The sequence below is a fragment of the Lissotriton helveticus genome, chromosome 2_2, assembly GCF_964261635.1.
Source record: "Lissotriton helveticus chromosome 2_2, aLisHel1.1, whole genome shotgun sequence".
Classification (NCBI taxonomy): Eukaryota; Metazoa; Chordata; class Amphibia; order Caudata; family Salamandridae; genus Lissotriton; species Lissotriton helveticus.
In genome coordinates, this window is record NC_136060.1 from 391,480,801 (window position 1) to 391,495,948 (window position 15,148).

The window sequence follows — 15,148 nt, forward strand, 5'->3', positions numbered from 1 at the left end:
GGATGGTCCTATGTCCGCCAAGGAGCCCGGGAAGAAGTTTGGTGGTTGCGAGGTTATTAACCTCGCTCTGGGCAGCGTGTGATTTCACTGCAGTCCCTGCCGCATGTATCCCTGGACTTTGTGGCTGAAGCGGTACAGGGGAGCAGAGGAGGCGCTGTTTTGGAGGACTGTAAAGCCGCTTTCTAAGAAATCATTAACATTTTGGTTTTTTAATTTTGGAGGGCACACTTTGCTTCCCGCACGCATGCACAAGGAGTTAATTATTACTCTAAAACCCCCCAGCAATGCCTCCAGGAACCTACCATCGGGAACTCTGGGACTTGTAGTTTCCCTACACCAACTGGGTACTACACAGGTGAGCTGTATCAAGAACTGAGGGGCGGTGCAGACTTGTTACTACAGGTTTATAAGGGCGGGACCCATCAGCAGAGTGCTGCATCTCTTGAGGAGGCTTTTGGGCGCTGACGAAGGCTATCACCGGCCAGAAATGCATCCGCCACTGACTTTGAAATAAACGCCTCCAACTGTTTCCCCTTGGGTCTCTGCTCCTTTTTTCTGGGAAGGAGATTTGTGCTACATATCCAGCGTCAGCCAGAGACGCTTTCCAGAGTACCCCCGCTTCGCTTTGGGCTTGGACTTAACTGGCTTGAACTGTTCCAGTTCTTTTTGGTGCCAAAGGTGTTTGGATGGTCCTATGTCCGCCAAGGAGCCCGGGAAGAAGTTTGGTGGTTGCGAGGTTATTAACCTCGCTCTGGGCAGCGTGTGATTTCACTGCAGTCCCTGCCGCATGTATCCCTGGACTTTTTGGCTGAAGCGGTACAGGGGAGCAGAGGAGGCGCTGTTTTGGAGGACTGTAAAGCCGCTTTCTAAGAAATCATTAACATTTTGGTTTTTTAATTTTGGAGGGCACACTTTGCTTCCCGCACGCATGCACAAGGAGTTAATTATTACTCTAAAAACCCCCAGCAATGCCTCCAGGAACCTACCATCGGGAACTCTGGGACTTGTAGTTTCCCTACACCAACTGGGTACTACACAGGTGAGCTGTATCAAGAACTGAGGGGCGGTGCAGACTTGTTACTACAGGTTTATAAGGGCGGGACCCATCAGCAGAGTGCTGCATCTCTTGAGGAGGCTTTTGGGCGCTGACGAAGGCTATCACCGGCCAGAAATGCATCCGCCACTGACTTTGAAATAAACGCCTCCAACTGTTTCCCCTTGGGTCTCTGCTCCTTTTTTCTGGGAAGGAGATTTGTGCTACATATCCAGCGTCAGCCAGAGACGCTTTCCAGAGTACCCCCGCTTCGCTTTGGGCTTGGACTTAACTGGCTTGAACTGTTCCAGTTCTTTTTGGTGCCAAAGGTGTTTGGATGGTCCTATGTCCTCCAAGGAGCCCGGGAAGAAGTTTGGTGGTTGCGAGGTTATTAACCTCGCTCTGGGCAGCGTGTGATTTCACTGCAGTCCCTGCCGCATGTATCCCTGGACTTTGTGGCTGAAGCGGTACAGGGGAGCAGAGGAGGCGCTGTTTTGGAGGACTGTAAAGCCGCTTTCTAAGAAATCATTAACATTTTGGTTTTTTAATTTTGGAGGGCACACTTTGCTTCCCGCACGCATGCACAAGGAGTTAATTATTACTCTAAAACCCCCCAGCAATGCCTCCAGGAACCTACCATCGGGAACTCTGGGACTTGTAGTTTCCCTACACCAACTGGGTACTACACAGGTGAGCTGTATCAAGAACTGAGGGGCGGTGCAGACTTGTTACTACAGGTTTATAAGGGCGGGACCCATCAGCAGAGTGCTGCATCTCTTGAGGAGGCTTTTGAGCGCTGACGAAGGCTATCACCGGCCAGAAATGCATCCGCCACTGACTTTGAAATAAACGCCTCCAACTGTTTCCCCTTGGGTCTCTGCTCCTTTTTTCTGGGAAGGAGATTTGTGCTACATATCCAGCGTCAGCCAGAGACGCTTTCCAGAGTACCCCCGCTTCGCTTTGGGCTTGGACTTAACTGGCTTGAACTGTTCCAGTTCTTTTTGGTGTCAAAGGTGTTTGGATGGTCCTATGTCCGCCAAGGAGCCCGGGAAGAAGTTTGGTGGTTGCGAGGTTATTAACCTCGCTCTGGGCAGCGTGTGATTTCACTGCAGTCCCTGCCGCATGTATCCCTGGACTTTGTGGCTGAAGCGGTACAGGGGAGCAGAGGAGGCGCTGTTTTGGAGGACTGTAAAGCCGCTTTCTAAGAAATCATTACCATTTTGGTTTTTTAATTTTGGAGGGCACACTTTGCTTCCCGCACGCATGCACAAGGAGTTAATTATTACTCTAAAAACCCCCAGCAATGCCTCCAGGAACCTACCATCGGGAACTCTGGGACTTGTAGTTTCCCTACTCCAACTGGGTACTACACAGGTGAGCTGTATCAAGAACTGAGGGGCGGTGCAGACTTGTTACTACAGGTTTATAAGGGCGGGACCCATCAGCAGAGTGCTGCATCTCTTGAGGAGGCTTTTGGGCGCTGACGAAGGCTATCACCGGCCAGAAATGCATCCGCCACTGACTTTGAAATAAACGCCTCCAACTGTTTCCCCTTGGGTCTCTGCTCCTTTTTTCTGGGAAGGAGATTTGTGCTACATATCCAGCGTCAGCCAGAGACGCTTTCCAGAGTACCCCCGCTTCGCTTTGGGCTTGGACTTAACTGGCTTGAACTGTTCCAGTTCTTTTTGGTGCCAAAGGTGTTTGGATGGTCCTATGTCCGCCAAGGAGCCCGGGAAGAAGTTTGGTGGTTGCGAGGTTATTAACCTCGCTCTGGGCAGCGTGTGATTTCACTGCAGTCCCTGCCGCATGTATCCCTGGACTTTGTGGCTGAAGCGGTACAGGGGAGCAGAGGAGGCGCTGTTTTGGAGGACTGTAAAGCCGCTTTCTAAGAAATCATTAACATTTTGGTTTTTTAATTTTGGAGGGCACACTTTGCTTCCCGCACGCATGCACAAGGAGTTAATTATTACTCTAAAACCCCCCAGCAATGCCTCCAGGAACCTACCATCGGGAACTCTGGGACTTGTAGTTTCCCTACACCAACTGGGTACTACACAGGTGAGCTGTATCAAGAACTGAGGGGCGGTGCAGACTTGCTACTACAGGTTTATAAGGGCGGGACCCATCAGCAGAGTGCTGCATCTCTTGAGGAGGCTTTTGGGCGCTGACGAAGGCTATCACCGGCCAGAAATGCATCCGCCACTGACTTTGAAATAAACGCCTCCAACTGTTTCCCCTTGGGTCTCTGCTCCTTTTTTCTGGGAAGGAGATTTGTGCTACATATCCAGCGTCAGCCAGAGACGCTTTCCAGAGTACCCCCGCTTCGCTTTGGGCTTGGACTTAACTGGCTTGAACTGTTCCAGTTCTTTTTGGTGCCAAAGGTGTTTGGATGGTCCTATGTCCGCCAAGGAGCCCGGGAAGAAGTTTGGTGGTTGCGAGGTTATTAACCTCGCTCTGGGCAGCATGTGATTTCACTGCAGTCCCTGCCGCATGTATCCCTGGACTTTGTGGCTGAAGCGGTACAGGGGAGCAGAGGAGGCGCTGTTTTGGAGGACTGTAAAGCCGCTTTCTAAGAAATCATTAACATTTTGGTTTTTTAATTTTGGAGGGCACACTTTGCTTCCCGCACGCATGCACAAGGAGTTAATTATTACTCTAAAACCCCCCAGCAATGCCTCCAGGAACCTACCATCGGGAACTCTGGGACTTGTAGTTTCCCTACACCAACTGGGTACTACACAGGTGAGCTGTATCAAGAACTGAGGGGCGGTGCAGACTTGTTACTACAGGTTTATAAGGGCGGGACCCATCAGCAGAGTGCGGCATCTCTTGAGGAGGCTTTTGGGCGCTGACGAAGGCTATCACCGGCCAGAAATGCATCCGCCACTGACTTTGAAATAAACGCCTCCAACTGTTTCCCCTTGGGTCTCTGCTCCTTTTTTCTGGGAAGGAGATTTGTGCTACATATCCAGCGTCAGCCAGAGACGCTTTCCAGAGTACCCCCGCTTCGCTTTGGGCTTGGACTTAACTGGCTTGAACTGTTCCAGTTCTTTTTGGTGCCAAAGGTGTTTGGATGGTCCTATGTCCGCCAAGGAGCCCGGGGAAGAAGTTTGGTGGTTGCGAGGTTATTAACCTCGCTCTGGGCAGCGTGTGATTTCACTGCAGTCCCTGCCGCATGTATCCCTGGACTTTGTGGCTGAAGCGGTACAGGGGAGCAGAGGAGGCGCTGTTTTGGAGGACTGTAAAGCCGCTTTCTAAGAAATCATTAACATTTTGGTTTTTTAATTTTGGAGGGCACACTTTGCTTCCTGCACGCATGCACAAGGAATTAATTATTACTCTAAAACCCCCCAGCAATGCCTCCAGGAACCTACCATCGGGAACTCTGGGACTTGTAGCTTCCCTACACCAACTGGGTACTACACAGGTGAGCTGTATCAAGAACTGAGGGGCGGTGCAGACTTGTTACTACAGGTTTATAAGGGCGGGACCCATCAGCAGAGTGCTGCATCTCTTGAGGAGGCTTTTGGGCGCTGACGAAGGCTATCACCGGCCAGAAATGCATCCGCCACTGACTTTGAAATAAACGCCTCCAACTGTTTCCCCTTGGGTCTCTGCTCCTTTTTTCTGGGAAGGAGATTTGTGCTATATATATATATATATATATATATATATATATATATATATATATATATATATATATATATATATTTATATATATAAATTATCCACAAAAATAAAAAACATCACAAACCTACATAGCAGATTGTACATTACAAATACAATATATTACCCTACCAAAGGCTAAGGCCAAAGATCAAAGGTCCACATCATGGGTCTTTCCTATGCCAAAAGGATCTTTCGATACTAAACACGACAGAAATGGTCCTGTGAAAGGAGTAATCAATGGAGATACATCGGGCGGAGAGGAATATGGCCGCTGCTTTATAAAAATGACTTTTCCTTGACTTTAGATTGGGGTTCATTTAGTCTCCTTCAGCAGGCACTAGCTCATGTGAAAGAAAAATAAGAAGATTTGGGGAGGAAAGCATCCCATACCTGGAATTGATAAATCTGGACCCGGGAACATTGCATGGATGGATGCACAGAATAACCCCTTTTACTGGGAATTTAAAACTATCATTGGTTCCCTGTCTTACTCTTTTTACTTCTGTGTCGACCAATACCCTAGAATCTTTCTCATGTTCAATGTTCAAAATAGGGCCACGTATTAGGATGTGGTTTAGATCCTTTTTATTCAGTCTAGTACATTGTCTAACAGAACCGCATGACAAAAAGAGAAAATGATTGGACTCAATGATAGAAGTGATAAGAACATATTTTTTAAACCCAATCGTGTTAAACTAGTGAATGTAAATAATACACTTCTTTTTTAAACATTTTTGTATGTTGCTATGGTGCACAATACTTTTTGGCAGTAACCAATTGTGGTGCATTGTGAGTGTGGACTATTTTTTTTTATCAAGAGATACAATTATTAATCAATTTTATTTCGCGTCTGATAGAACAAGTAATATTTCAAGAAACTTAACATGCTTCGTAACATTTGGGCAGACTCTGTAAATACTGTTTTGGTATTGAGTCTGCAATATTTATTATGCTTAGCTAGGAGCCTAAAGTAAAACAAAACTGCCTGAGGATGAAAACTCTTGTTAAGATGGATATGGGAAAACACCTCAAGAAAACTCACTTATATTTTTGTAATTTGCGTTCTACTGACCCGCATGAACTCAGACGTTTTTAATAACTTCCCCTATTTTCATATCAGCTGTGAAACTGCCAAAACAGCGCTATGCAAGCTAATGCTTGCAGACACATCTTTGAGTGACTTGAAGTGAACCCTACTTAATGAAAAAATTCCAGCGCTACCTGCTGAACATTAACTTTCTCTGACACAAATAAATCAGGGAAAGAATTCTGGTTTGGAGAAAAATAACTTAGGCTAATTAATTCTTGGCTGTCATATTTACAACACTGCAAAGAGCGTTCAGATTGTGACCCAGAGCAGCAAAACCAACGTGCATCACTCACAGCAGCTTAAAAACAAATATGTTGCCATTAGTGGTGTGAAACAAAGGATGACCCCTCCCCTCTCCCGGCAGAATATCTGATAGACTGTCCTGCAGGAGGCTTGAGGAGGGACTGACTCATCTTCAGACTGCATTGGTACATCAGATACTGCCTCCTACCTCCTGCCACCTACAAGGTCACCTACAAGTCCCCTTTTCCAAACCTTCTTGCATTTCTGATTCCCATCACATCTTCCTCTGCTGGTTTACTTCTGAGAGAGACTGCATTATTTTCCATTTTATTAGCACCCTGTGTTTAGAGACGGCTTGAGGATCACTGTGGAAAACGTGCCCATTTGACGCTGGACACTGCCACTAGAATCAGAGATTGCTGTTCTGACTGGCGCCAGCTCCCTCGTTACCATCACCCTAGAAGCTTGGGTAATGTGCTGAAGCCTGTTTTGGCAGTCTCCCATGGTTCACCTCTCGAGCTGTGAATGTTGCTTTTTAGGTCTCGCCCGTGACAGATATTGTATAAGACAAGGAGCTTGAAGCCCACCCATTGCTTACCATTTGTTGGTTTCATTGTCACTTTTATTTTCTGCCTCCTAATTGGGCAGCATGTATCGGCTTCATTTTCCCTTCTTTCCCCAGGAGAATGGACCAAGTACAGATTGATGTCTTTGATTAGTGTCATTCCACTGCTACTCACACTGGGATTGGTGTACTTTTTTCTTTTATTCCACCGTTGTTGCTTGTGCATTGTTGATTGCCCCCGTTGTCTGTGTTTCTTTTTCCTCTCCATCCCCCGATTGTCTGTGTTTCTTTTTCCCCCTCCAATCTTCCGTTGTTTAGGATGCTTTTACCCGCTTCCACTTTCAATTGTGCGTGTAGCTTTTACCCCCTCCCATACCCCAATGTCTTAGTTGCTTTAAGGCCCTCCCACCGCTGTTGTCTGTGTTGCTTTTACCCCTTCCCACCCATTGTTGTCTGTGTTGCTTTTACATCTTTCCCCCATTGCCCATGCTACTATTTTCCCTTCCCACTTCCCCATTGTCCCTGTTGCATTTCCCCCTCTCCCGCTCTCCCCTTGTTTTGCCCTGTCCTGTCCTCACTTGAGGTAAGAAAAAAAAGCTCTATTACGTGGCCAGCACTGGATGTATCATAGGGCTTTTTGCTAACTTTGCTTTTAGCTATCCTGCACAGCCACGCTTCTGTACAACATGACTAAAAGGCATTGGCAAAGACAAAAGCTTTGACATAGGCAAGACCTTTTGATTTGCCAATGCATGCTTGGTTTTGTCAGACCACTGGAAGCCAAGCATCATGAATCGTCAGTCCTAGAGGGATGCCAGCTCTTATCTTTGCTGCACCCTACCTCGAATCATTGGTGCCTGTTCAGTTAGAGGCTGCGAGACCTTACAACACACCTTTCCTTCAGTCAGTAAGTACTCTGGGTGGTGAGACCCTGTGATGGTCACACAACAACTGTGTTTTGTTTGCTTCCTGCACTGATGTATATTTCCTGATATAGTATTGTATACAGGTCACCCTTTATATACCTACTCTGTTTCTCCTTACCAGAGGTGGCGTACCAAATCTTTTACTTTAATTACTGCCGGTAATTATATTTCTTGCAAGTTAGCCAGGTTCCGCTAATTTTCTGCAGTGCACGTTGATCATTTTGATAGGACCACAGGTGTTTTTTCGTTCTGAGGCTCTTGTTAAGACCTGATACCCACCAACTCAGTGCTTCGACCATCAGGCCTGCCATTGCCCGCCCTAATCATCCAAACTACCCTGGAGGCACAGGATTTTCCAATCTATATCCCATTGGGCGCAGAGTCAAGACTGATTTGCATATGGTTCGGTCCAAACTTGAATGGCATGGGGAGCAAAACAACAATGAATTTAGGCCCAGATCTCTGTACTGGGGTGAATGTTTTACATTGTTCTGCATTCTGTCCATCAATTGTTCTTTTTGCATTTCCAATATGTAGCTCAATCAACAGCCTTGAGAGTTCATAGGCTAGTCATCCCTAGGGAGGGTTTCTGTAATCCAATAGATCCCTTACAGTGCCAGCGGGGTGCACACCATGGCAATCTCCACAACACGCATAAGGCTACACATCACATACTGTATATCATTGAACAAATAACCAGCTGACTTTATCTAGGTCTATGCTAATCTGTTGGCAGGCACTGTGATAACACAGATGTTTGCTTATAAACATTACTGGTAGGTACAAACCATCCATCGAGGTCAGAGAGTATAGATCAAATATCTGCAGCTTAACTGATGTGTAGAATTGGCTTCCAAGAAGACTAAGTGAAGTTGGCTCCTGCGTTGACAATTTAACCAAAATCTCAATTGCTTTAAAAATAGAACTGCATATAGTATAGGCCGGTCGCATTATTACTAGTATTGGCACCTAGGGGTACTGAGCCTTTTTCTAAACCAGAGCCCTATGTTAGATATTCTCCATGAAAATCAGCATTGTTTTCTACCTGCTTAAACGCAGCTCCTTCTCAAGAGCTTTGCCCATATATTCCCTATTCTATGCTCCTGACACCTGTTACTTATAGGATGTATACTTTTGATGGTGTCCTATTCAATACATTCCATCTAGATCATGCAGTTCGCAGGCAGTTGTCAGATGGCAATCTGCCAATATAGACACATTGAATTTACAGGAAAAAATGTATCATACTTAGGAGAAATAATGCACAACTACTGACTATTCGTAAATCAGAAGATCATTGTCTGTTCAGCCAAACATTAAAAAATGTACTGTTCGTTCCCAGATTTTCCAGTCGTTTTTCCATTATAGCTTTAACTGCTCAGTTGCTAGATGCCATTAGGTAAGTGTATGCTTTGTATGAATTAGCATACCATTTAGCTGCCCAAGATGTATTTGTGATGCTTCCAAAACTGATCTCTCTGTTATACTGCACCCTCCTCTTGTATCCATTTATGTATTTGATTAGCGTGGACTTACCAAAAGGCAGTAGAGTGCTGTACAGGGTCAAAGGCAAAGATACAGTCAGTGAGTGATTGAAAGTATAGCTGGGTTCTGAGGGTGGAAGTGGACTGTTACTGCTTCCTCTTCTGCAAAATACAGTCTGTTCTACCTCATTGAGGCTTTGTGACCATTGAGCATGGCCTGCTGTACCTCAAAAACTCCTAAGGTAATCGCTACAATTTTTCTGCAAGGGGAGGATACCTATGGTTTGATATCAGAATTAATGTATGTAGAGGTAGACTCATGAAGCAACCTAAGAGCAAGAAACCCTGTTTATTGGCTAAATCGTTTAGCCAACTAATACAACAATGTGATGTAACAGTAAAGGAGTCACCCCACACAAAAGATGTAATATGATTAGAGGGTTATTTAGAGTTTAGCAGATTGGGGTATCCACCAAGAAGTGACTTCAATGCACTTGCAATATTGCATACAGAACATCTGCTACATTTTAGCAGATGTACCACATCCACCAAACTCACAAGTTTTTTTTTAATTCAGCTCTGGTGCTAGAGGCATGATGGTGTGTGTATACTAATGATCGTAGTCAGAATATCAAGGGTACTAAAAATGGAGGACAGAATATTATACCTAATTCCACATATACGTACCTACACAGTACATATATCTTCAAGGTACATAAATGCCTGGGCTCTTAGAGCTCAGCCAGATGCTCTTCTCAGCTCTGGAACATCTCCCCACATGTCAATTTATTGACTCGCCCACCTTTAGTTATAATAACTGATGACCATAATAATACAATAACTAATGATGTGTTTAATGTGAGGCGCATCAACAAAATACCAGTACACTTGCAGTGTTCATTTCTATTCTTACAGAGTCATAAAGCAGGCAGCCTACTCAGTTTCTCATTTACATGCAACTTCCACCTTTGACAGGTGAACGATATGGGGGGAGGAGTGTGAGGTGGGGGATAAGGTGTGTTATAGGTAGGATTTAGGTTAAGTAACTGATGATGATGGGTGATAGTGTAATTAGAACATTGGAATGTTGAGCGCTCCAGTGTAGGCAGTGATGTGCTCCGGGTTTCTAATGGCCGGTAGAAACCCGGTGAGCAACATTCCAATGTTTTTAATTTCACAGCTGTTGTTGTGAATAAAGGCCTCTCTGAGCCTGCGGGGATTTAAACCCCCTCGGGCTCTGACAGTCCTTTGTTTTTACAAATTAGAACATTCTGCCCTCTAGGGGCGGAATGTTCTAGTAGCTTTAAAGCCCTCCATAGTGGGCTTTACCGGCCATTAAGGGATCTCTTCCTGGTGAAAGGTTCTCATCTTCGGCTCGGGCTTTTAACACTGGAGCAGGCCTTTAATGGCCAGTAATGCCTACTACGTCGGGCTCTAAGGCTATAATAGATTACTTTGTGGGCTTACCTCTGTGTACATTACTGGTGACTGCGGCCAGGCACTGCCCCTTAATTCCTAACTACATTAAGACAACAGTGATGCCAAAATATGATCTTTCGGACTGCCAACAAGGGCTCACATTTTTATTGTGGACATATTTTGCTGCCTATGTCATCTGCTTTTCATACAATAAACAAAGCCATGATGTTGACGCTCCCCGGGATGCTTTGCTAAGCAACACAACTGCCTGGTTAATGATTGCAATGCCCAGCAGTAAGGGAATGATTTCATGTGTTTGCTCAGATTACCATCAGCTACGTCTGACGCGAAGGTCAATAGGTACCTGGAGTAAATACAAACTATTGTTCATAGGATCACGCAGATGATTAAAGTGTGCTGGACGCGTCCCAAGTCCCTGTTTCCAACGAAAAATGTTTTATGTGTTATTGTTTTCTAATGGCTTGCTTTCAAACAGGTGAAATTCTGAAGCATTGCATCACAATTGAAAGCTCTCCTTAGCCACATTTGTTTGAGTTGCGTTCCCTCTACATGCCCTCACCTTTTCTAGGCACGTCCCTCAGCCATCTGGCTGCGCTGCAGGTATTCATTGGCTTTCAATGCCTCGGCCACATATCCCTGGCACCAACCTGCTGATCTCTCCCTGCACACTCTTGAAGCCCCCTCACCCTAGCCATCTTCTCTACCCTGCCCATATTTACTCTTGCATTACTGCTAGTATGTACAAGGACGGGCTGGCCGTAGCGGGCATCGGGCATTTTACCGGGAGGCTGGAAGGATGGTGGGTGCTGATTTTGCAGTGGTATGGGCTGTTTTTCTTACCGGTGGCTGTTTTTTCATCGGTGCTGCTATATCGGCCCCCAGTAACAAAAGCAGTCAGGGGACAGGCTGGTCCGTCAAAATTGCCAGGGCTGATTTGAGTTCCCAGTCCGGCCCTGACTATGTACGTGGCCATGTGCCCTACCAGTAATCACACATTTACCTCCCATTCTCTGGTCAAGGTCACTTTATATGAATACCACAAACAAATGACCACACAGGAGGTTACCTAGGAGACCACCAATGGACACATGAACTGAGATCAGGCCTCATTAGATGGATTGAACAAGCTGTTATACAGAACAGAAAATAAAGCCAAAATGGTGATGATGCTGGCTTAGTTTTATTGACTTGTATGGTATCGCCATGGTAACAAGGGTAAGCACCGAAGCCCACAAGGATAAGCTGCCTCGGTCTTTTTGGCACTGACTTTGCTACTTCTGAGGGTTGCAAACACCGTGTCAGGGGTCGCAAGGGGTAAGCCAGGGATCGCAGCTGCGACCCCTAGCGACCTCTACATGACGTCCATGACATTTATTTCGTGACAAGAACTCTGAAACCACGTTGCATTAGCAACTGTCAAGCATTTTCTTTGCAGTACATCCCGTGCTTAGATTTTTCTTGTGAGTAGTCTGAAACTTTTACACTGGTAACTCCAGAGTTTATTTATTTTTTATTTGTATTAATTTAATGCGATTTTATATAGTGCGAACATTACCCGAAGGTGTCAGAGCGCTTTACAAAAGAACCACTAGCGATACATAAGGATTTAGGATTACATGAGTTACATAAAAGATACAAACAGAAACAATTGCAAGTGTACAAGTTGTAAAGTCACACAAGGAAGAGATACAAATGGATAAACTCCAAGAATCACATAGGAATGGTAGTGAGTACAACGGTCTACTACATATGCTAGTGGTTAGAGTTATCTCTATATACATATATATACAAATAGTAGATTTGCTCAGAATTACATTTTACTAGCGATTAGGCTGGACAAGTATATATCACATATTTACGGAGTTAAAGGGGAAATAAAAAAAAATCAAAAGGGGTAGAGAGCGGTAGGTGGGGGAGAAGAGTCGGAGGCTGAGATTGGTGAGAGGAGAGAGGGGGATCTGAGGGGTAGAAAGAGATAAGGCAGTCCAGCAAAAGAGAAATGACTGAAGGTCGGCAGGATGGAATCCAATGGACCAAAGGAAAGGACAAGAATCCACAAAATGGCGGACCGGAGTCGTGGGCATCGATGGAAAACATATCAAGATGGCAAGATTCACCCAGGTCAGGACCCAAAAACCATGAGAGCAGAGTTCCATTAAGTGGGGTCGGAGGGGGGACGCAGTCACAGCACCAAGGGAGGCCAGTAGAATGTCTGCTGTTTGCGTGCACAGGCACAGCCCCACAAGGGCATCAGGCTGACCTCCTGTGCAACAGAGAGCAGAGAACTGGAGCGAGCCTCAGAATAGGTAGGGACCACAGAGACCGAAATAGAAGAGTATCCCACACGTTGCCTGCCCTGCTGGAAACAGTGACGAATCCAAAAATCCATGAACAAGGAGGGAAGTCAGAGCCACCGTTAAACAGCAAGCGCAGAGGAGCACTCCGCCATCTTGTGCTCAGCAAGTGCACATCTGACCCAGAGAGTTCAAGGCAGGTGGGGGGACAGGTCATCGGAGCCCCCCACCGTCAATACCAGAACATCTGGAGGAACACCAGGGTGATTAGCAGTGCCCCCGCTCACCGTTACCAAGTGGAGACCCCATGCATCCAGCGCTGCGCTCACCCCTCAAGAAGCACATCGCCAGCCGCCAACTCCACTCCGATCTCCTGCACCGCGAGTGGCTCGCTGAAGTGAGTCCACGCCATACCTTGTTTAGCATTTTTGTTTGAGCGATTTACACTGACGTAAAAAAAGCGCTAATTTTCACATGGAAGTACCCCGTGTTCTGAACATGTGGCCCCTCTTGCCTCTTGAGAACTATGCATAGTTTGGAAGTAATGTACTCATGACTGGGTACTGTTAGTAGGTAACACCTCTTACTTTCAGTCCAACAAAACTGCAGACAAGTTCTGCATGCGTGTTTTTGCAGTCATATGAAAAAAGTTGTTCTAAATTTTACTGAAACCCTATTCATTCGTCAAGGTGGGCTTGCTCTTCAGCATACGTTTATTAGAGGGTGCAAAGCTTATTTTGTCCCCTAGTGCAATGAAACATAAGCAGACCAGCTGGACGAGCGTGGGGTCTGCAAAGAACGCCACTGAGGTTCATTACCTATTCATTACAAGACGTGACGTATGAGCATCGACCCGAAAATAGAAATTAACATTAAAAACATACCGCTTGCCATCCAAAACAGGAAGAGGAAAACGTTTCGTGAAGCAAACATTCGACATAAACTTGCTTTTTTCGCGAACCAACTTCATGCAGTTTCTCATACAGACGCTGTATTCAGGTGTAAGTAGCCAGAACACACAAATAGTATTTTATTTACCAACCCTGCCCATAATGTAGGTACGAGGCAGCCAACGGTACACATGAACCTTGATCCGTCACATAAGGTACTCTGAGGGCTTTGGTTCGCCTGGGAGCGTGTGTTTACAGTTACAAGGCCAACTCTCCACAACAGCCTGCAAAAACAAGTGCGCAGCAAGGCCTGTGCCTGACGCAGTGGGTTGGAAAACTTCTCTCAGGCTTCGCTGTATAATAAATACTTTCGGGCTTATTTACAAGCCCCTTGCGCCACTTTTGCATCACTTTTAACATGGGATAAGTGACGCAAAAATGGCGCAAGGGCCTTGTAAATAAGCCCATTCGGGCTTATTTACAAGCCTCTTGCGCCCCTTTTGCGTCATTTTTAACAGGTAACGTACGGGTACACAAGGGGCTTGTAAATAAGCCCCTTCACATTCGGCCCACAGCCAAAGCCATTTTTATACATTTTACTTTATTACGCAAATTGAATCGAGTTCTTTATGGCGTGTTACACCAGAGCACAGCGCAGCTTTGTCGACGCTCTAGTTTCTGAAGGGGAGGCCTAGCAAGGCCTGTATTTTTCTGGAACTTGAAGTTCCCAGTCAGGGGAAGCTGGCTGTCTTGGCGGCAGGAAGGATGGCGGGAGTCTTTCACTCATCCAGAAAGTGGTGATGGCAGAGGAAGGCTCCCAATTTCCTGCCCCCGGAGTGGCCTCAGCAAGGAGCAGAGACAGCGACATAAAGTAACTACTCTTATGGAGACGGCAAGGCTCCCGAGTGGTCTTTTAGGAGGGAAATTTGACCCTGCTAAGTAACGTTTGGGCTGGTTAAAGATGCGAACAGGCACAGTGATGCAGCCCGCACGCACTGAGTGGAAACATCTGTCTGAGACAGTCTTACCACCCGAGCCAGCCTCAGTACTCAGTATTGGCACGGGGTTCTTGGAAGCATTGCTTGTCTCTGGTGCGAACTGAGGTTGACGTCTCAAAGGCACGAATAAGGGGAATTTTGTTTCTAGGGGTACTTTCTAAGCTTACCCTTTCCATTAAGTTTCGTTCAAGGAACAAAGAACCATAGCTAATTCACTTTTTTCTGTATAGATATATATATATATTTGCTATTTAATTTTCTTATATTGTGTTTGACCCACTGAAATTTGCCACCACCAGACTCGTCCTCAACCTCCCGCCCTGAACCCACACCACTCTTCAGAGAGGTCTACTGGCTCCCCATCCAGAAGCGCTGATAGTTCAAACTACTCACACACGCATTTAAGTCACCACACAACAAGGGACACATATACCTCAATCACCGGTCTCACTTCCACCAACCTACCAGACAACTTCGCTCAGCATCACTCTCACTCACCCCGCATCCATAGAAACA